Below are 24,312 nucleotides of genomic sequence, written 5' to 3' on the forward strand. Positions count from 1 at the left end.
GCTGGAGGCTGCAGGAGAAAGCAACAGCTGACCGAAATGTTGGGAAGGAGCATGAGAGGAGGGAAGAGCCGGAGGTTTAAAGATGGGCAATTATCAGGCACACTTCCTTTATTAGGATCCATGAGTACATTGGTCTCGATTAATGTGAACGGACTGAGAGGTGAGAATGAATTGCAACAGTTGTTGCAGTGTTTTAAAGGCACTGACCTGTTGTGTCTGCAAGAAACCTTTTGGGGTGAGGATATCCTAGGAAGAGTTCAGAAGGTTTGGAAGGGAGAGGTGTTTGCGAGTTGTGCAAACAATAACCATAGAGGGGTGGCTGTTTTGTTGAGTGGGGTGAGGATATCCTAGGAAGAGTTCAGAAGGTTTGGAAGGGAGAGGTGTTTGCGAGTTGTGCAAACAATAACCATAGAGGGGTGGCTGTTTTGTTGAGTCCATCCATAAAAGAGAACGTTACCTTGGGGGACAAGGACACTGAGGGGAGATTTTTACGGCTAAAGGTAAAAATGATGGAATTTAATTACGCTCTCTTTAATATCTATGCAGCGAATGACCATTCGAAGAATCGCAAGATTTTTTGGTGGTTATTCACAGAAGTGGCAGAGACGGAAAATCCTTGTATTGTGGGGGATTTTAATGTATTTTTATCTCGGATGGACATTTCAGCGCAGATGACCTTTAAGGATGATAACTTTAGAGGGATGATTGTAAAAATGACGGCAAATTTAAATTTGAGAGACTTATGGAGGGACCAGAACCCCATAAAAAGGGAGTTCTCCAGAAGAGGTTGGGTGGGTGATGTTTTAAAGCAGAGCCGAATAGATTTTGTGTTAATGCGGCAAGGGTTAAGTTCTGAGGTGATGAAGAGTAATTATAAAAGAAGTATTTTTTAGTGACCACTCGGCTTTGGTTCTTAGAATTAGGAACAGCAGAGTTAAGATCGGTTCAGGGGTGTGAATTTTAAACAATCAATACCTGAAAGAAATTGCTTATAAAGAAAGGATTATAAATATAAAAAAGAATGCTCAGAAAGGACCTTTATTCTTGAAAGAAAGAAATGTTTAGTGGGACAATTTCAAAATGAGGTAAAAGTTTTTTCAGTATGTTATGGGAAAGAGAGAGCGGCAGCTAACCGGCATCAAGAAGAGAATATAAACAAAAGGTTTACGGATATCTGTAAAGCAGTTGATGGAGGGGATAAGGGAGCGGAGACTAAGTGGGTGGTTTTAAAGGAAGAGTGGGAATTATTGCAAGCTGAAAAATGCAAGGGGGCCATTCTCCGTGCAAAGGCTAAAGATGCATTGGAGGGCGAAAGATGCACTAGATATTTTCTAGAGCAAGAGAAGCTGTGACAGAGATTATCATTAATTGGAGAATTGAAGGTTGGGGAGAAGATCATTAATGAAAGTGGGGAGATTTTAGAGGCGGCTAGCAGCTTTAATCAAGAGTTATATACAAAAGAAGACATTTCCAAATTAGCAATGGAGAAGGTTAGTGCTTTTACTGAAGAGGGTTTAAAGGAGGATGAGAGAAGCATGTGTGACAAAAAAGTAAGATTAGCGGAAATAAATAAGTAGCAATAACTGGATTGAAGGGGGGCGAGAAGCTCAGGGTCCGATGGACTAAGTGCAGAATTTTATAAAGAATTTTTAGAGATTTTGGGGGAAAATTCATAGAATCACAGAAAGTTACAGCACGGAAGGAGGCCATTTCGGCCCATCGTGTCCGCGCCGGCCAACAAAGAGCTATCCAGCCTAATCCCACTTCCCAGCTCTTGGTCCGTAGCCCTGCAGGTTACAGCATCCCAAGTGCACATCCAAGTACTTTTTAAATGTGGTCAGGGTTCCTGCCTCTACCACCCTTTCAGGCAGTGAGTTCCAGACCCCCACAACCCTCTGGGTGAAGGAATTTCCCCTCAAATTTCCCCTCAAATTCCCTCTAAACCTTACACCAATTACTTTAAATCTGTGCCCCCTGGTTTTTGACCCCTCAGCTAAAGGGAAATAGGTCCTTTCTATTCACTTTATCTAGGCCCCTCATAATTTTATACATCTCAATAAGGTCTCCCCTCAGCCTCCTCTGTTCAAGGAAAACAGACCCAGCCTATCCAGTCTTTCCTCATAGCTAAGATTCTCTACTCCCAGCAACATCCTACTCAGTGTCCTACCATTTAATGTGTATTCCCTTTCCTTGTTAGCCCTCCCCAAATGCATTACCTCACACTTCTCCAGATTGAATTCCATTTGCCACTGTTCTGCCCACCTGACCAATTTTTTGATATCCTCCTGCAGTCTACAGCTTCCTTCTTCAGTATCAACCACACAGCCGATTTTAGTATCATCTGCAAACTTCTTAATCATACCCCCTATATTGAAGTCTAGATCATTGATATATACCACAAAAAGCAAGGGACCTAGTACAGATCCCAGCGGAACCCCACTGGAAACAGCCTTCCAGTCACAAAAACACCCATCAACCATTACCCTCTGCTTCCTGTTTCCGAGCCAGTTTTGAATCCAACTTGACACTTTGCCCTGGATCCCATGGGCTTTTAACTTTGTGACCAGTCTGCCATGTGGAACCTTATCAGAAGCCTTGCTAAATTCCATATAAACTACATCAAACGCACTACCCTCATCTACCCTCCTTGTTACCTCCTCAAAAACTTCAATCAAATTTGTCAGACACGACCTTCCCTTAACAAATCCGTGCTGACTATCTTTGATTAATCCGTGTTTATCTAAATGAAGATTTATCCTGTCCTTCTGAATTCTTTCCAATAATTTTCCCACCACCGAGGTTAGGCTGACTGGCCTGTAATTACTCGGTTTATCCTTTTCTCCCTTTTTAAACAAGGGTACCACATTAGCAGTCCTCCAGTCCTCTGGCACCACACCTGAAGCCAGAGAGGATTGAAAAATGATGGTCAGGGCCTCTTCTATTTCCTCTTTTGCTTCGCTTAACAGCCTGGGATACATTTCATCCGGGCCTGGGGATTTATCGACTTTTAAAGCTGCTAAACCCCTTAATACTTCCTCTCTCACTATGTTTATTTCATCTAACATTTCACACTCCTCCTCCCCGATAGCAATCTCTGCTTCGCCCCTCTCCTTTGTGAAAACAGACGCAAAGTATTCATTGAGAACCCTACCAACGTCGCTCGCCTCCGGTTGCTTTCGGTTGCTTTCCCTAAGAGGGCGCTAATGGCGCGCAAAGCAACTAGCGCCTGGGCGCGGCGATGTTTGCGCCGCTTGCGAAATGGACCAGACATTTTACGGCGGCGCTAAACACTACCGCCACGATCTCCTGCGCCCGCAGATCGTGACATCAGTCGAGTATGCAACGCCCCGGTAGCGCCCCAGACCGGATATTGAGTGGCGCCCCCTACCTTACCGCCTGCCGCTAGCAACGACATGTTGAGGGGAGCATTTTGCAGTGGGGAAGGGACTAGGGGAGCGCTATTTAAAGGCGACCACTTCCTGCCTTTTTTTGTCTGTGACATTTTTGCACCACGCAGTCTGAGAGAGAGACTTCTGGAGAGGTTCAATGCTGTGAAGGAGTTTTGGGTACTGAGCAGCACATTGCAGGTTCATTTTGATTTGACCTTCCTTGCAACGATTTAGAAGAGACTGTGGGGGCTGCACTCTGAGCTCGTCCCCTGGGCCTCTCCATTGTTCTTTCCAGCAGCTTTGATGTACAGGTCTCTCCAGGCTGAGATTCAAGGCTGCAATGAGTAGGGTGTGAATGGAGAGCAAAACCATTAATAAAAACTCAGGAGAGGCTTTCTCATGATCTGTCTTTAACACATATAAGCCTCCCTCCCACTCTCTTCCATGAGCTCTATCGCATCTCGGATTGAGACCACAGAGTCTGCGATGTCCCGGCCTATGACTCCATAGGACTGAGAGGGCAAAACTATCTGTAGCAACACCTCCTTCATACAATTTGCTATAACCCTCGCCAAGATCTTATAATCCATGTTTAATAATGTGATGGGCCTCCAATTCTTCAGATCCCTTCTATCCACTTTATTTTTATAAGCTAAACTTATGATACCTCTCCTCATAGAAGGAGCCAGGCTTCTCTCAATTTTAATCTCCTTATAAACCTCTAAGAGAAATGGACTTAAAATCTGAAAAAATTCTTTATAAAATTCTGCACTTATGTGATGGGCCTTCAATTCTTTAGATCCCTTCTATCCCTTTTATTTTTATATAAGCTAAGCTTATGAAAGCCCAATGTGTGGGGCACGGGATGAGACTCTGTCCCATTTACTGGTGTTATGTCCGCAGTTAAATGAGTTTAAGTATTATGTTCGAAGGTTGTGTGAGGTTTTTTTGCTGGGTGGGGACCGAAGAGCGAGAATGGGAATCCCGTGGGACTCAATTTTGAGATGGGGATTGTAGTGTATGTACCTTTAAGAGAGAACTACTTTTACAGCTCCTGTATACTGTAGTACCGGCAGTGACCACACCTGTATATAAGCCTTGAGCATGCCTCTGTACTGTCAGTCTTGAGACTACCCTCCTCCAGTAAACACCTGTTGATTGTTAAGTTACAGCCTCCGTGTAGTTATTGGAAAACATCATACTTTAAGAATCACGGATTCAACAGGGATTGCAGGAGAGTCTGTCCGAGGCTAGCGAAGCAGCAGTTAATTTAATGTTCAGTTTGGGTGGATTTGTGATTGTGCAAAGAAGGAATGTTTTGTTTTTTAAGGGGAGGAGAACTAACCTAAAAGAATATTTTAAATATAAGCTAAAAGATCATTATAAGGCTCTGTGGATATTTTATTCAGAAAGAAACAAATTTGCCTTCGCCAGCAAAGTTTCCGGTGTCACCGGCAACTACAGTTAATGGCTGCTGGAAATGACCGCAACGCTAACCGAGTGAAATTGGTCTGAGGGGGGGCATGGAGATAGGTGGCGCAGCGCTCACCTTCCGTTCAATGCCGTCCTGGTGGCGTTACTGGAGGAATCCAGGATGAAGTTCCTGTCCAGGTCCGGCGTTGCAGCTTCCCACAGCCTCTGGGAGCGAAGCTGTAGAGCTCGCAGGGAATTGTGGGCAATGAAGAGGTCTGAGAATTAAAGGGGCCATGCACACTGAAACAATGCCAAATAAAATGCAGTGAATTAATACATTTTTCAGCCCTTTATGCCTTTTAAGAAATATTCAATATTTAAATGAAGTCCCAAATGTGAATATTCAGCTGTTAAAGCTGAATTACCTTCCTAACCTCAACAAATGTGAAAACTGCCTCAGCACTAACACAAATGGCTCAACAAGCCAGGGAAGGGGCACCCAGGGTCTCACACGCAGCACTCCAACACTTCAAGAGCGGCCCTCTACGCACAGGGGTCAGGAGGCCCTCCAGAAAGAACAATGTGGGAGTACATCACTAAGACTGTCACTGCCAGCAGTGTCACTCCCACCACCTGGCTCCAGTGCCCAAAGAAGCTTCATGACCTCAGACCACGGGTCAAGGTCAGTGAATTCATCTTCAAAAGCTGTCTCCTACCAACTGCACCACCAGTCTTACACACTGCTCAATGCAGGACCCCCAATCACTCACCTCCCAACAACCTGCACCAATCACGAGGCACATCTCCCATTCTTAGCATCACCTCACCCGCTTGGAGGAGACGGCGCAGGCCATTCTTGGCAGTGGCATGGTTGAGCCCTTGGCCAGCGGCGGGGCTGAAAGGATACAAGATGCCAGTGTCCTCATACGTTATCCCCTTCTCAAATGCACCTCTTGCTTTCCCGCCCTCCCGTCAGCACAACTCCACACTTATGTCTTCCTCATTTCACACACCCAAGAAATGCAACCTGCTCAGTGGGATCACAGGTGGATGATTCCATCCTGGATATCCTGGCCACAAAATGGCTGTCTGGGATGCATCCTTCCATCTGATTCCTCCTCTTCAGCTTCCTCCTCTTCTGCATTTTCCTCTTCTGTGTCTTCCTCTTCCCTCTGCAAGCGGATGCTGTAAATGTAAAATGACAGCATAAAATGCTGGAAACACTCAGTTGGTCAGGCAGCATGTTGACCTGAGATGTGAACTCTGTTTTTCTCTGCAGGGCTGTTGTGTGACCTGCTGAGTATTCGCAGCATGTTCTGTCTACTCAAAGGTCTTAATTTACCATCCGAGCCTTTGCAAGCGTCCAGCAGCACTCACTACGCATTAAAAAAAACTTTTCACATCTATTGCAGCACGTCACCACTTCAATAAAATAAAAAAAATACAGTCCAAACCCTTAAATTTAAACTTACCTGAATGATGTGTGTGTCCCTTTAAGAGCTGCAGACATCGCCACTGTCAGCCTGCTTGCACAGCAGGTTAACTTGGCAGGCTTAGAACCCAATGCTGAATTCAGCGCTAGGGTTGAAGTTCGCGTTGGTGACATTAAGTCGGTGTTGCACGCTGATTGACGTCACCATGCTGACTGATGTCACCACACCACCATTTATTTTTACAGGGCGCTGCCAGTTACCGGCAGTGCAAAGGGGAAGAGGAACACGGTGGGAACCGCCAGCAGCTGGCGAAAGAGCAGCGGCCGCCATTTTATCACCATTTCATGGCGCTACGGAGTGGCGGTAAGTACATGAATTTCTAGCCCTATAGTATTTTAGGATCAAGTTTTAAAGTACAATACATTAATATATGTTATGGGAGACACATTAAACCTTAGGTTTCAATGTTAATATGTGGTGGAGGAATGGCTGTGCAGAGTGTCGGAATGGATTTGTATGGTACAATGGAATGATCACGATGTTTTAAATGTTTTTAATATTCAATAAAAAGAAAAAAAAGTGGGCAGCACTCTTGCCTCTGAGTCAGAAGGTCGTGGGTTCAAGTCCCACTCCAGAGACTTGAGCACAAAAATCTAGGCTGACACTTCAGTGCAGTGCTGGGAGAGTGCTGTATTGTCGGAGGTGTCGGATATTGCTCTCTCAGGTGGATGTAAAAGATTCCATGGCACTATTTCAAAGAAGAGCAGGAGGGTTATCCACGGTGTCCTGGCCAATATTTATTCTTCAATCAACACAACAACAACAGATTATCTGGTCATTATCACATTGCTGTTTGAGGGAGCTTGCTGTGCGCAAATTGGCTGCTGCATTTCTTACATTATAACAGTGACTACACTTCAAAAATACTTCATTGGCTGTAAAGCACTTTGTGGTGGTGAAATGCGCTGTATAAATGCAAGTTTCTCTTTATGCACTTTCTCACATCCCATCTATCTACCCCCCCAGTCCCATTCACCCTCACCCTTATGCAATTTGATGCCTATCCCTGATAGACACCCTCACCAAATGCTCTCCATCCATCGGGTGAACACATGCCATTTCACTCACTCATAGGTCTGTTCTTTCCGTCGTTGCAGGGGAAGGGAGCACAGAGCACCAGGAAGAGGGAGAGAACCGGAAGTGGCTCTCCACAGATCATACAACTGACAACTGAAGAGGAGGAGGTGCTGGAAAATCAGTGGAATTTCGTCATCTTGGCTGTCAGAGATGGGGCAACAGGGCCCTCCCAGCTACCTGGTGACAGAATTAAATAAAAACGACCCACATGTCTTACGGCACTCAGTCATGTTGACTTGATTTCAACAGTGAATGATAACTTGCAAATTATTCTTACTACGCCAGGACTAATTCATGGCTTTTATCTCCAACAGGCTCTTCACGCATGCAGTAGGAGTTGGTGGAGGTCGCTGATGACGATTCCTCAGAGGAGCGGAGTCCTTCTGAGGGTGCACTGTCACACAACTCATGCTGACCGTGCACCAGCTCAGATACTCACACTTTGTTGGGACCAGTGGGACGGATAGTTGGATTTCCACCTGGCGACTCACACATCACAAGTGGAACAAGAGCAGATGGTGGAGACAGGGACAGCAGTGGAGGGTCCGTGTCGGAAGGTGCAGCCTCTCTCCAAACTCTGCTCAGCTGGACACAGATGCTGTACCCCGGGGGCCGTTGATGGAAAGGAGAATCATTGAGCAGCAGCAGAGAATGTGCAATGCACTGACAGGCCTTCCACATACACTCTCCGTGATTACAGAGAGAATAGAGGAGTCTGCCTCAAACATGAGTGACCTAATGTCGCAGCCCATTGAGATGATGTCTTCATCCATGGATAGAGTGGCCAGCGCCGCGGAACATCAAACACTCCAATTAAATGAGTCCATGCAAGTCTTGACCACGGCCGTGCAGACTCTGGATGCCAACATGTCTGTCACCTTAAATAGGGTGACAGGTGGCCTTGGCCTTACAGGGCTGCACTGATCTGTACCAAAGTGCTCTCCAGCACAGGGGTAGCAGTGAAGTACGGCGGGGCCATGAGAGTGATCATGGCGAAAGGGGACATGGAAGTGGGGACTCCACTCAAAGTGCTTCCACTTCTCACCGACATGCTGCCCCATCTCCTGATGGCCAAGTCTGTCCCTGCACAGGTGCAGGTGGAGCAGTCTTTGGCGGGGCCCTCGTGAGCTCCAAAACCCAATGGACGTCGACCAAGGGCATCCCTGCAGTCAGGGCAGGGATCTGAGCAGCCTGCCTCTACCTCTGCTGAAGGCACAGGGGTTGCACCACGCAGGAGCGGAAGGAAAAGGAAGAGTAAAGTTTTGTCATTGCACAAGTGTACATACATGGGAATATGAGAAAATGTGCTTTTGCTAAGTTTCCGTTGTTTATTTAGCTCACATAAATGTTATTCTTTTTCACCACTTTCCCATCTTGCCCATTCTTGGGTGCTGGGTGGTAAATGGCCTTTTAACTTGTTTGATGATGAATGCGAGGCCATGAATTGATGGGGACCAACAGGGGATATGCAAGGGGTGGTTGGTTGGTTGCAGGATTGCTTTGTGTCAGTGGGATTGGAAGGGAGGGGGAAGAGTGTCTGTTTGCATTTCCTGGTGACATGGGTGCAACCTAAGTGAACCTTGCATTAATAAGGGCATCCTGGGCAGCAATGTGAGCAGCTGGTGGTGCATTGCCCTCATCATCCTCCTCCTCCTCTTCTTCCTCCTCCCCCTCTGAATCATCCGAGGAGGATCTGAACTCTGCGTCTTGTTCCCATGCAGGTCCAAGCTTCGCTGTTGTGCAATATTTTGCACCGCGCAGCAAACCATAACCATTCTGGAGGCCCTGGCTGATGCATATTGAAGGGCGCATCCAGATCTGTCTAGGCACCTGAATCACATCTTCAGCATGCCGATGGCCTGTTCAATCACACATCTGGTGGTCATATGCCATGCATTGTAGTGCTGTTGATCTTCACTGGTTAGGTTTCTGATGGGTGTCATGAGCCAAGTTTGGAGTGGGTATTCCTTGTCGCCTAGCAGCCACCCCTTAAGTCTGCTTGTAGGTCCGAAGACGTCAGGTAGCTTGGACTACTGCAGGACGAAAGCATCATGGTAGCTGCCTGGGAATCTTGCGCACACCTGCAGAAATAACTTTTTGTGGTTTCACACCAACTGCACATTGATGGAGTGGAAGCCCTTGCGGTTGATGAATACTCTTGGTTGATCTGGGGGTGGCCGGATTGCCACATGTGTGCAGTCGATGATGCCCTGCACTTGTGGAAAGCCAGGCAGAGCTGCAAAGCCGAGCAACTGCTCATTCTGATTGGCGACATCGCAGGCAAAGTAGACATAATTGCCGGCCCTGGCAAAAAAGTCATCAGTCACCTGTCTTATGCATTTGTGGGCAGCTGACTGGGAGACCTTGGATATGTCTCCGGCAGAACCCTGTGTAATGAAATCTGTTTGTCTTGCCTGTATTCGTTCTTGCCTGTATTCGTTTTGCACTCATGTATATTACCCTCCCCCACACGGTGTATAGTTTCACTTCCTCTTTCCTGACTAACTTGGAAGGTTCCAGGTCTTGGCTCTTGGCTCCGCCCCTGACTTCTCTTACATAAAGATCCCAGGATCTGTATGACTCATTCCTGTGAACCAGTTGGCGTGTTGAGATGTTAGCTCTGATCTTAGTGATTAAAAGCCAACTTGTTAAAGTCTATGGCCTAGAAATTCAGTTGTTTGCGCCAGCCGTTAGCGCCAGAAAAGGGTATATTTCCGGCGCTAGCCACTTAGCGCCCGGGCGCCGCCGGATCTGCGCCTACGCCGAAATTCAGTTGGGATTTAGCGCCGGCGCAAAGTGTTAGCGCCCGCTCAGCTGCGCGCGCATCTTATGACGTCATTTGGGTGTGCAACGCCGTTTGTGCGCCCCAAACCGGAAATTCAGTGGCGCCCGCCCAATGTGGGCATGGCGCTGTTAAGAACTGTGAAGTGGAACTCAACAGAGGCCCTGTGGGATTCGGGGAGTGCTAATTAAAGGGCACATCCACTCACCCATAAAGGCCAGCCATTTCGCTGCAATGACTTTACTGCTTTGGATTTCTGGACAGAGAGCAAGGCACAGAGATTTCTGATTTCGGACAACATAGGAGAGGTATTTTTGGCTTCTAGCCAGTGCTTTGACATTAGCATCCTTGTGATTTGGCTGTTTGGAACTTTATAATGGGGGCTGTATGGGGTGCCAACCCTCAGTTGCAGCATTTTGTGCGAAGGGCTCGCAGACGCTGTGACAGAAGGCCAGCCATGCCTAGACGCAGAGGGGCCATCAGGCGTCGCCAACGTAGGCCTTACCCAGTCAGGCAATACCGGCAGCAGGTCTCATATCTCACCATGACTGCGGCGCATTGTGTGAAGAGGCTGCGCTTCAGGAGGGAGGTGGTTGCAGAGATCTGCCAGCTGCTTCACGCAGATTTGCGGCCACAGCTCATGTGCAGGACATCTCTCTCGGTGGAAGTGAAGGTCACGGTGGCTCTCAGCTTTTATGCAAGCGGCTCGTTCCAAGCCGCTGCTGCGGACATAGCGAACATCTCCCAGTTCGCCGCGCATCGCTGCATCCGGCAGGTCACCGATGCACTTTACGCAAGGAGACACCAATTCATCTCCTTCCCCATGACCCAACACAAGCAGGAGCAGCGTGCAGTCGGATTTGGCAGGATCGCGGGCTTCCCCATGGTGCAGGGCGCCATTGACTGCACGCATGTGGCTATGCGGGCACCTATCCACAATGCCGAGCATTACCGCAACTGCAAGGGCTACCATTCCCTAAATGTGCAGCTGCTGTGTGACCACAGGCAGCGCATCCTAGCTGTCAATGCCCGCTTCCCAGGAAGCAGCCACGATGCATTTATCCTGCGCCAGACTACTGTGGCTGACATGTTCGAGGCACAGCCTCCACCAAGGGGATGGCTTATCGGGGACAAGGGCTACCCTTTGTGTACATGGCTCATGACCCCGCTCCGCGCGCCCACGACCCCAGCGGAGGTGGCATACAACGAAAGCCATCAAGCCACAAGGAACCTAATAGAGCAAACGATAGGCGTCCTCAAGCAACGGTTCCGCTGCCTGGATCGTTCCGGAGGAGCTCTTCAGTATTCGCCGGATAGAGTCTCCCAGTTCGTCGTCGTGTGCTGCATGCTCCACAACCTGGCGATCCCGATCCGCAGGACTCAGGCACTGCCACCTGACATTGCCCCACCACCTCAAGAGGATGAGCTGGAGGACCATGAGGAGGAGGAGGAGCAGCCTAGGAGGGAGCGACAAGGTCCAAGGGCCGTCCGCCGGTGGCTTATTGTTCGACACTTCTAGGCCCCCTGTCAGGGAATGGCCTGGGCCAATGAACGCAGCTGAAGGCAGCCGCTCCGCAAGCCCTCAGCCGCTTAACCCAACAACCAGTTGAAACATGACACCTGCACATGGTGAAAAAATAAAAATCTTTATTTCACAAACTCAGGGCCCTTCCCACATGGAACAGCAAAACAGAGAAGACCTCCAAAAAACAGTCAAAAACTTCTGTCACTCCCAAAACCTGGGGAGGGCTAACAAAACTTCCACATGCAAATGGCCTTCCTCACCGGCCTTACAAAAAAACGCCCCCCCCCCAACACAAACACCCCATAAAAACAAACAAGATAATGCCCCCCAGAACAGAAGCCCCCGCATGACCAAAACCCGCGCTCGCCACACTCTACTCGGCGTGCCGAGAGGGCGAGTCCTTAGAGAGTGTTCTCTTGCCCCGGCCCGACCTGCAGCTGCGCCTCAAGCTGGGCCCTGAGGCTGGGGCAAGGCTGGGGGAAGGCTCATCAGGGCGACAATGCGTCTCGCCAGATGCCCTTGGGGGTCACCCTACACGAGGGCCAGCCCGGGAGGGGCCGGCTGGTGGCTGCTGCAGCTGTGGGTGGCCATCTTCAGTTCCTGCAGCAGCTCGTCGCACCCTGGCTGGGGGAGTGGCAGTGTCGCCTGCACCAATGGGGACAAGCTGGCTGATGGCAGGCGCGCGCTGCTCGCCAGAGACACTGGCACTCGGCCGGCCTGGCAGGGGAGCAAGCGCACCAATGTGTTGGCCGCCAGACCACTGTGCTGCAGCAGGGTGGCGGCTCGCCTGGCGACGGCTCCGCGCCAGTGCGAGGGTGGCAGAAGTTAGTGCCCCAACTGCCCTGGCATGTGCCCGCAGCTGCTGTGCCAGTGTCTGCCCAGCACCTCTCATGTGGCGACTGGCGTGCTGCGCTGCGGCGAGTTGCTGCACCCCCCTGTCGTGCGCTGCCACAAGTAGGTCCACCCCCCTGTCGTGCGCTGCCACAAGTAGGTCCACCCCCCTGGCGTGCGCTGCCGCGAATTGTTCCAGGCCCCTGGCCTGTGATTCGGCGAAAGCCACCACACTATGTGCCAGGCTCTCCATGGCGCGAGGCATCTGCTCCACCACCTGCATAAACTCCACGTGGCACCGCTCCGACACCGCCGACATGTCGTGCAGGAGGCGCACCTCCTGGGCGACGTCCGACTCCGGACTGGAGGGCGGACTCGCCCTCTGGGCAGAAGGCTGGCGCGGCGCCGGACCCTTGCCGCGTTCGGCCACCCTACTGGGACCAGGTTCTCCCCTCCCCTCCACCACCTGCCCCCCCTGGGCAGAAGGGCGGCGTGGTGCCGGACCCTTCCCGCGTGCGTCGACGCCACTGGTACCAGGTTCTGGCCTCCCCTCCACCGCCTCCCCCCTCTGGCCAGAAGGCTGCCCTGCTGCCGGGCCCTTGCCGCATGCGTCCACGCCACTGGTACCAGGTTCTGGCCTCCCCTCCACCGCCTCCCCCCGGCTCTCCTGCACGCCAGACGTCTCCCCTCCATTGCCATCTGCTGGCGCGGAGGAGGGTTCCCCGGAGGTGCCGCCTTCCTCCTGGTCCTCCACGTCCTCCTCCTCCGAGGGCCTGGCTCTCTGTGCTTCAGGGAGCACCTCCTCCTCAGCAGCTGAAAGCAGGAAGGCATAAGTGTAGCTTTAGAGTGAGGACAGGCCGACAGCCAGGGAGGCCGCAGTGGTGCATTATGCGCATTTTGCGGTCAGTGGGGAAGGATGTACATCTGATGCGCGAGGGCAAGGAGAGAGGTGCACCCGGTCATGTCCTTACCAGTGGGTTCCAGTACAGGGTCTGCATCGCCGATCGCGACAGGGCCTGTCACCCGGGCACGCAGGAGTCGTGCCACCCTCTCCTCCAGATCAGTCAGCTCCTGGTAGTCGGGACGCCCTCCACCAGTCGCTACCTGGCTCCTGGCTTTCCTCGCCAGCTTGGCCTGCAAGAGAAAGGAGGGCCTCTAAGTACAGTGTGGTGCCCTGCTGCTGTGTGTGAGGCCTCCCATGGTTGAATAGCTTGGACAGTGTGCTGCCCTGTTGCTGTGTGGGAGCCCTCCCATGGCTGAATAGCTTGGACAGTGTGATAAGTGCAGAAAGAGCTTTGATTAACATGCAAGTGCCATTGCAGCGGGAGGAGGGCTGGGCATTAGGCCTTTGATGTCCCTTTGGCCCTAATGGGAGGTGCACATGCAAGGATGAGGGGGACAGTGGAAAGGGTACTCACCTTCACCATCCGACTGAGGTCATTGAATTTCTTGCGGCACTGGTCCGCACTCCTGGGAACATCGCACTTGGATGAGACCCTGCGGGCAATTCTGCTCCAGGCGTTCCTGAACTGGCTCCTGGGAGCCTTCCTGCCACTAGCCGGGCACACAATCCGTCTTTTCTTGTGTACCCCATGGATGAGCACACTCAGCGCATGCTCAGAGAAGCGCTGTGCTCTGTCACGGGCCCTCTCCATTCCTCCAGGCGCTGTTTTGGCACACCACCAGTGCTGAGGCCTAGTTGCAGCGCTACAGCATGCAGGGCGTGGCAGCAGTCAAAGTTGACCCTTCCCCCTTTAAGAGCTGGCCGGCGTCAGGGTGTCTGCTGACACTCAACACATGACCGCACCTGCGCTGCGCCCGGAATCGGCGATATCAAGCCGCATCGCCGGATTAGCGCCTGAACACAGCATTGCAGCGCCAGTTTCAGCGCTCGGCCAGAATCTGGTCCAACTTCACTGAATTTCGGCGAGTTGGCCTGCAGTTTCCGGCGGGCGCTAAATTTACCGAGCGCCCGACTTTAGCGCCCCAAAACTGTGCAAATTGAATTTCTAGGCCTATAACTTCTAGTTTTGTGGTTATTGAAGGCACATCAATTTTAATCACGAAAGAATACTAGGATGGATCGACTCCTAAAACCAGAGCGTCTGGACTTGGATCCACATTCTGCTGAAGCATCAAATCAATTTGGACACTGGCTCAAATGCTTCGAACTCTTCGCGAGGGCCTCATCCGCTAGCGAGGTAGATAAACTGAGTCTACTGACTACTCGCGTTAATCATCGGATTTATTCGTTCATCCGGGACGCCACCTCTTACACGGAGGCCATCACTATCCTGAAGGCCCAATACCAGAGGCCAGTAAACGAAGTGTACGCCAGACATCTGCTGGCTACACGCAGGCAGCGACCTGAGGAATCAATGGACGATTTCTTACAGGGCCTAAAGGACTTGGTCCGGGACTGTAACTGCAAGGCCGTGACGGCCAACGTGTACTCTGACGAATTGGTCCGCGATTCCTTCATCACGGGCCTCAAATCGAATTATATCCGGCAGAGACTGCTGGAGAAGGAGGTCCTGGACTTAAAAAAGGCAGTGGCCACTGCGCGATCGCTGGACGTGGCCCAGAAAAACTCTGACTCTTATTCTTCCGGCCATGCGGCCCTCACTGCCTCGTGCGCGCCGAGCGGGCCGCCATCTTGGAATCAGCCATCTTCCCCATCCAGGTCTCAGACCAGCTCTACACCGCCGGTGTCCCCACACAGAAGTTCACCCAGGAGTCCTACTACAGCGGCAATGTCTCGAGGCCCGAAATGCTACTTCTGCGGCCAGGCCAAGCACCCCAGACAACGATGCCCAGCGAAAGACGCTACATGCTTCAAATGTAAGAAAAAGGGGCATTTTAGCAAAGTCTGCAGGGGGAATCCGATTTCCAACTCCGTCACCGCCTCGTGCGTGCCGTGCGGGCCACCATCTTGGGATCCGCCATCTTTTCCCGACTCAACGGCCGCCCAGGGCCCAACAGTGGCTTCGATCACGGTGGATCAATCCAGGCCACACCTGTTGACAAAATCCATGATGGACATACAGGTAAACGGGAATTTAACAAAATGTCTAATTGACTGTGGGAGTACCGAGAGTTTTATCCACCCTAGCCTGGTACGGCAGCACTCATTAACGGTAACCCCTACACGGAGCAGAATTGCTATGGCTGCTAAGCCCCACACTCTGGACATTTTGGGCTACTGTGTGGTAACACTGACTGTAAAAGGCATGGACTACAAGGATTTTAAACACCTCATGATGCCAGAACTCTGTGTTAATGTAATCTTGGGCCTGGACTTCCAGTGCCACCACGAAAGTGTCACACTAGCATATGGCGGGTCCCAGCCGCCACTCACAGTCTGTGGCCTATCAACCTTAAAAATCAGCCCGCCCTCTTTATTCGCTAATCTCGCTCCGAACTGTAGGCCCATAGCGACCAAAAGTAGACGGTACAGTCTGGAAGACAGACACTTTATCAAGGCGGAAGTGGACAGACTCCTGCGGGAAGGCATTATTGAATGCAGTACCAGTCCGTGGCGTGCCCAAGTTGTCATAGTTAAAAATAGCGAAAAGAAACGGATGATAATTGACTACAGCCAGACTGTTAATATTTATACCCAGCTGGACGCCTACCCTTTACCCCGCATATCAGAAATGGTCAACCAGATCGCGCAATACCGAGTCTTCTCGACTATCGACCTCAAATCCGCGTATCACCAGCTCCCCATTAGAACGGAGGACCGCCCATACACCGCCTTTGAGGCGAACGGACGCCTCTACCATTTTCTCAGAGTGCCCTTCGGGGTAACAAATGGGGTCTCGGTCTTCCAATGTGAGATGGACCGCATGGTTGACGAGAATAAACTACAAGCTACTTACCCCTATCTGGACAATGTCACTATCTGTGGGCACAACCAGCAAGACCACGATCTAAATCTTGCGAGATTTTTAAAAACTGCCCTAAAGCTGAATCTAACCTACAACGAAGACAAATGTGTCTTCAACACAACCCGTCTCTGTATCCTCGGCTGTGTGGTGGAAGATGGGGTAATTGGACCGGACCCTGACCGATTACGCCCCCTAAAGGAACTGCCCCTGCCACACAATCCCAAAGCTTTAAAAAGGTGCCTGGGATTTTTTTCGTATTATGCCCAATGGGTGCCCAATTACTCTGATAAGGCCCGACCCCTCATTAAATCGATGTCCTTCCCACTATCAGCTGAAGCTCGGGAGGCTTTCACCAGTATCAAACAGGACATTGAAAGGGCTGCACTGTGTGCAGTGGACGAAAGCATTCCCTTTCAAGTCGAAAGCAATGCGTCAGACTTTGCTTTAGCTGCGACCCTCAATCAGGCTGGGAGACCTGTGGCCTTCTTCTCCCGAACCCTTCAGGGACCTGAAATCAGGCACTCTTCTGTTGAGAAGGAGGCACAGGCTATAGTGGAGGCAGTGCGGCACTGGAGACACTACCTAGCCGGCAAACGTTTCACCCTGCTCATCGACCAGCGGTCGGTGGCTTTCATGTTTAATAACAAACAAAGGGGAAAAATCAAGAATGACAAAATACTCAGGTGGAGCATCGAACTATCCACGTTCGACTATGATATTATGTACAGGCCGGGAGCCCTTAATGAACCCCCAGATGCCCTATCGCGGGGAATGTGTGCCAGCATTCATACGGACAAATTACAGGGTCTCCACAACGACCTCTGTCACTCAGGGGTCACCCAACTATACCATTTTATAAAGTCCCGCAATCTGCCCCACTCCATCGAGGAGGTCAGGGCAATGACCAGAGCCTGCCGCATCTGTGCGGAATGCAAGCCTCGTTTCTACAGGCCTGACCGTGCACACCTTATCAAAGCCACACGGCCATTCGAGCGCCTAAGTCTGGACTTCAAGGGACCCCTTCCCTCTGCCGACCGTAACGTATACTTCCTCAATATCATCGATGAATATTCCCGCTTCCCCTTCACCATTCCCTGCCCAGACATGACCAGTGCTACGGTCATCAAGTGTCTCGGTAATCTATTCTGCATGTTTGGCATGCCGAACTACATACACAGCGATAGGGGGACGTCATTTATGAGTGACGAACTGCGCCAGTTCTTGCTCTCAAAGGGGATAGCCACTAGCAGAACCACTAGCTACAACCCCCGGGGTAATGGGCAAGTGGAAAGGGAGAATGCTACTGTTTGGAAGGCTGTCACGTTAGCCTTAAAGTCAAAAGGCCTTCCGACCTCCCGCTGGCAGGAAGTCCTCCCAGACGTGCTCCACTCCATAAGGTCTCTGTTATGTACAGCCACTAACGCTACCCCTCACGAAAAGATGTTCGTTTTCCCCCGGGAATTGACCTCGGGCATATCTCTACCCGCGTGGCTGGCACCTCCGGGGACAGTACTATTGCAGAAGCACGTGAGAGGCCATAAAACGGACCCCCTTGTGGAAAAGGTACAGCTCCTCCATGCAAACCCTCAGTACGCCTATATCGAATACTCTGACGGGCGAGAGGACACTGTTTCCATAAAAGACCTCGCTCCCTCGGGGAGCGGAGAGAACAATGAGAGACTACCCGAGGAAGACCTACACCAAAAAGAGACAGGACGCCCAGAGGTATCAATACCCAACTTTAACCTGGAGGACACTGCAGATAACCTGGAAGACACTGCGGAGGCCCGGACAGCGGAGGAACCAGAATCCATTCCCCTAGAGGCACCCCAACCGGCTTTGCGCCGATCACTGAGAACCGCAAAACCTCCTGACAGACTCACTTATACCAACTTTTAAGAAACATCACCCCGATGGACTAAATCTAAAGAAGGGGTGAATGTAATGAAATCTGTTTGTCTTGCCTGTATTCGTTTTGCACTCATGTATATTACCCTCCCCCACACGGTGTATAGTTTCACTTCCTCTTTCCTGACTAACCTGGAAGGTTCCAGGTCTTGGCTCTTGGCTCCGCCCCTGACTTCTCTTACATAAAGATCCCAGGATCTGTATGACTCATTCCTGTGAACCAGTCAGTGTGTTGAGATGTTAGCTCTAATCTTAGTGATTAAAAGCCAACTTGTTAAAGTCTATGGCCTAGAAATTCACGAGCCTTAGCGCCGCTTTTGAGGCGCTAGAGGGACTAGCGCCAGAGTTATGGCCAGTTTAAAAATTCCCTGGGGCCCTAAATCGGCGTTGCACCGGTAGCGCTGCGCCGGCACCGATGACGTCATCGGTGTGCGCAGCGTCCCGGTTGCCGTGGTAACCCGCCCGAACTCCGAAATTGAGTTGCGGCCGCCTCGCCCGTGGCAGCCGCAAGCAACGTTCTGGCAGAGGTGCCTTACTCCAGTTTGCGCCGGCGCATTAAAGGCCCCGCGGCGGCCGGCCACTTTCCCGCCGGCCGCCTGCCCGCAGCTCCCTCCCCGGACTTCTCCCCCCCCACCCCCCGGAACAGATGCAAGCCCGGCACTTGTCCGAGGTGCCGGGCTCATTTTTAAGCTGATTTGCGCGGGCCGCGGCCGGGTGCAGGCAGCTCCTCCTTAACGGGAGGAGGAGGCCTGCACGTCCTCAGCCTGCCGCACCGCATCGGGTGCCGCAGCGCCGGAATTGCGGCGCGAAACGGCAGTTAGCGCCGATGTACCGCCGCAAAGACCCTTCAGTAGCGCCGGCAGCCGTTTGGGCGCGGCGCCACTGAATTTTTGGCGCGCGCAGGGGACTTAGCGCCGGCACTAACTTCCGGCGCTAAAGCCCTGGCTAAGCCAAAACCCAATTTCTAGGCCTATAACTTCTAGTTTTGTGGTTATTGAAGGCACATCACCCTGGAAGGAACCGGAGGCACATATGTTGAGGGCGGTGGTGACTTTGACGGCCACTGGTAAAGGATGGCCACGAGGTCCAGCAGGGAGCAGTTCTTCTTCTAGGAAGCTGTAGATGTCTACCACCATCTGATGCGACAACCTGAGCCTCCTGAAACACTGCTTTTCAGACATGTTAAGGAAGCTGAACCTCTGCGTATACACCCTGTGTCACCCTGTGAGCTGCACCACTCTGCTGGCTCCCTCTATGGTGTACAGCTACAGGTCTGTGACCAGCTGGTGCTGAGTATCTTGGTCCTCATCTGAGGTCCAATCTAAGGCAGCCAAAGCGCCACCCATCCTGGATCAAGCCTCCAAAGTGTAGAAAGTAAATTCTCAGCAAAAGTACTGTGAACAAACCCTTTCCCACTGGCAGCTAAGAAAGCAGCTGTGAGTATTGAGTATTGCTATATTTCCCCGCGATTGATTCAGCCCCTCAATTGCCACTGTGTTCTCGCTTTCCTTTCACTGGCGAGTTTCAGGAAGCCCGGGAAACCCGTGGACCCGACGTTAAAGTTAAACATCTTTGTCACTATCGCTCTCATTGAGCGATTAACCTGAGGAGGTTGCGCACAAGTGGCCTAATGTGCTGCGGTGAAACCCAGAATTCAGCGGGTTGGAGCAGGCTTTCCGACGGGCTGTCAATTTCCCGGGTTTTGACCCCCCACCCGTACCCAAACTCACGCGCTCCAGCACATTAAAATTCAGCCCGTTAACTCTCTTTCTCTCTCCACAGAGGCTGCCTGACCTGCTGAGAGTTTCTAAATCTATTGGAATTGGATGCAGGTGTAAGAACAGCGGGACCATGATTGTCATCAAGTTGTTCCTGTTGTTACCATTGCTGACTCTGTGTTGCTCAAGTTAATGAAATGTATCGGCGTGTTAAACAAAATCAGGAAAGTGTGACACCCGTTACATATTATGCAGTATTATATAATGCACACTGTTGTATAGAAACTATTGTATAAGTATAGGACTCTGTAATGTATAGCGATGAGCTGCATATGTTTAGTGTATATATATAATACATAGTGTAGTGCTGCATTTATAATGTTTAATATAATTACCTTATAAACATATTTAGTGTAGTAATCAGTAGACAGTTTCAATATATCTCTGTATAGATACAATTAGTATAGTACTGTATAATGATTAATATAGTGCTATACAGATGTGCTGAGTGCTTTTCTATATATATCTGCTCAGTACAGTATTCTATATAATAGTATAGCATTTTGAGACTGTATATGTCGTATTCACTGTAGTATTTCATGTTTAATGTACTGCCGTACATTTGCTACTTAGTCTGTTGTATAGATATCGTTTTGTGCAATACTCCAAGCTTAAAAATGCGGTATAAAAATGCGTGCGTCGATTAAATGCAATCAGAGAATGTATTTAAAGGCAATAATTCACACCCTGACAGGTCTCCTGCATCATTATTTTTTCAGTCTAAGTGGCAGCAGTGTGAAAACTGGCTTAACTGCCGCCCACGCCAAGGTGGTGCAGTCAACAGCCGGGCCTTCTAGGGCCAGAGCTTCTCGAGGTCGTCCCGCAAGGCCATCTGAAGACTCCCCCACTGAAAGTCAGCAGCCTTTCACCAGCCCTGCTGCAGCCACTGGGGGAGCACTAGAGTAGGAAAAGGTACACTAAAGACAGACACGAAGGGATTGCACAAGGGTGATTAGTTCATATTGTATGTGTAAATATGTATCAATTGATTTTGGATACATTTATTAATTTTGTTTGGAATCTTTTGTGGTGACTCTAATTTCAGCTTTGTGCCGGAGGACGCTGTGATATTCTGTGAGAGAGGGATGGTGTGATGGGGATGTGGTGAGCAACGGAGATCTGGGGTTGGAATCGGAGTCTGATGAGGCGGTGACGGACAGCCCATCCAGAAGGAGGATTGGCTGCCTGCCTCCTCCCTCCCTTTTCATCCTCTTCCTCTTCCTCATCTTCCTCCTCCTCCTCCTCTCCCTCATCCTCCTCCTGAGGTGGTCCCGCAATCCCTGCTGGCAAGGGCTCCGCCCTCATGATGGCCAAGTTGTGGAGCATGCAGCTCCTCCCGAGTGGTCAAGGCAGTGGAAACGATCATCAGCAGCCTAATGCTCTGCTTGATGATGTTCCTGGTGGTGACATGGTTCTCATTAGATGAGTGCTGGGGTTTCGGAGAAGAGTCATGAGCCAGGTGCAGAGCGGATAGTCCTTGTCTCCAAGCAGCCACCCTCGAGTTTCATGTGGTGGCTGGAAGAGTGCTGGCACACTGGACTGACACAGGATCACAGAATCACAGAAACCCCACAGTGCAGATAGAGGCCATTTCGGCCCATCGAGCCTGCACCGACACACATCCCACCCGATCCCCGTAACCCCCTACACCAACACATATCCCACCCTATCCCTGTAACCCCACGTATTTAATCCCCCTAACACTAAGGGTCAATTAATCATAGCCAATCAACCTAACCCACACATCTTTGGACTGTGGGAGGAAACCGGAGCACCCGGAGGAAACCCACGCAAACACGGGGAGAATGTGCAAACTCCACACAGACAGTCACCCGAGGCCGGATTCGAACCCGGGTCCCTGGCACTGTGAGGCATCATGACTGCTGCCAGGATAGCAGGCATTGACCATCAGGAAGAACTGGGCATGGTTGCACACCAACCGCACATTAAGTGAGTGGTAGCTTTTCTGGTTACAGAAGATCTCAGGATTGTTATACAGCACCTGCAAAGCCATTTGGGTGCAGTCAATAATGGCACTCTGCAAAATGGGGAAGCCTGCTGTCCTGGAAAAGCCACATGCACACTCATACTGCTTCTCTCTGGTGATGAGAAGGGACTATATTTTCTTCCCCCTACTGTAGAGAGCCTCTGTGACCTCCCGGATGCAGTGCTGGACGGTCAACTATGAGATGTTAGCTATGTGTCCTGTTGCAGACTTGTAGGATCCACTGGTAAAGAAGTTGAGCAGCACGGTGACCCTGACTGCCATTGGGAGAGCCGTGGTCGACTTCTCTCAGGCTGCAGGTCTGGTTGTAGGGGGTGGCAGAATTCTTGGCGAAGCGGAGCCTCCTAATACACTGTTGCTCGGTTAAGTGGATATAAGAGAAGTGCTCTCAGAAGACCCTAGTTGGGTAAGGCTTCCTGTTGAAAGCTGATCTTGCATTCCTCCTCCTCCCTCTGCACGCATCTTCACATTTTCTTCGCTGGCTTCGCTAACTCTCCCGCTGGATCCATAAGGTCAGTGCCTTTACAGCAATCTTGTGGGCCAGGAGGAGCAAGGCTGTTTCTTCACGGCCCAACAAGCTACTTTGTAAAACCCCCACCCCCATGATGGGATCCCCCTGACCACCATCTCCAACCCACACGATCTCTCCCCCCGACCACAATCTCACTCCCCTGACCACTATCTCATTCACCCCGCAATCTCTCCCACCCCACTAAACCCCACCCCACCCTGCACCCCCCACACCCCTCGACCACAATCTCTCCCACCCCACTAAACCCCACCCCACCCTGCACCCCCCACACCCCCGACCGCAATCTCTCAAACCCCACCCCCCACACCCCCGACCGCAATCTCTCAAACCCCACCCCCCACACCCCTCGACCACAATCTCTCCCACCCCACTAAACCCCACCCCTCACACCCCCGACCGCAATCTCTCCCAGCCCACTAAACTCCCCACCAACCCCCGCCCCCCACCGACCACAATCTCTCCCTACCTCCCAACCTGCTCCTCTGCTGTGCCCTTCCGCTGCAGACAACAGGCAGCCATCAGACCGGCTGTCAGGCAGGAAAACTGTAGAAAATAATTTAAATGACGCCCTGCAGTTTTTCGGGAAACCCATACTTCCGGTTTTCCCGTCCAGAACTCCTCACCCCCCACCCCCTTTCCTCCACCCCCGCTCCGAACACGCAGCCCTGTAAATATTGGGGCCACTAAAAGTTTTATCAGAGAATGATATGGCTAAGAGTGATGTGGGCCCCTTACCGATAGATGCAGGTGATATTGTAGTCGAAAATAATGAAATGGCAGACTTGCTAAAGGACTATTTTGTATTGGTAATCACAGTGGAGGAAGAGGATAAAGTACCAGAGATGCGAGGAGAATTAAAAATAAATCAAGCGGAGGAACTTATTAGATTTAATGTAAGTTAAAAAAATGGTAATGGAGAAGGTAATGAGGCTGAAGATAGATAAATCTCCAGAAACCAACTTACCTGATGGTTCCACCAAGGGTAGTAAAACAAATAGGTGAGGAAATTGCATACGCTCCAGTCATGATCACCTAAAGCACTCTGGATTTAGGAATCGTCCCTTTGTATTGCAAAATTGCCAAAGTCACTCTATTATTTAAGAACCCTGGGAGAGAGAAACCAGGAAATTATGGACTTATTAGTCTAACATCTGCTGCTAGAATCTGACATTTGGGACAGAGTGACTGAGCACTTGGACTGATCAGAGTGAGCCAGCTGGATTTCTAAGGGGTAAGTCATGTCAAACTAATGTAATTTTATTTTTTTGAGGAGGTAACTAATGTGGTGGATAAGGCAGTGTCTATGGATGTTATTTATATGCACTTATTGACGGCATTCGATAAGGTTCCATATATAAAAGGCTGTTATCAAAGCTGAAAGCTCATGAAATTGGAAGCAACCTATTGACTTGGGCAGGGAATTGGTTAGGAGGTAGGTGACAGAGAGTCGGGACAATGGGTGTGTACTCCAATTGGCAGGATGTGACTTGTGGTGTCTCCCAGGGATCTGTGCTGAGGCCTCAGCTTTTTAGTACATTTATCAATGATTTAGATGAAGGAATAGAAAGCCGTATATCCAGGTTTACTGATGACACAAGGTTAAATGGCACAGTAAGTGGTGTCGATGAACCGTTCCTTTAGATTAGAAAATTGCGCATGTCACTCCGCTGTTTAAAAATGGTGAGAGAG

Source organism: Somniosus microcephalus, chromosome 25 (assembly GCF_052327205.1).
Source record: "Somniosus microcephalus isolate GS21.2 chromosome 25, FLI_Smic_1.0, whole genome shotgun sequence".
NCBI classification, from domain to species: Eukaryota; Metazoa; Chordata; class Chondrichthyes; order Squaliformes; family Somniosidae; genus Somniosus; species Somniosus microcephalus.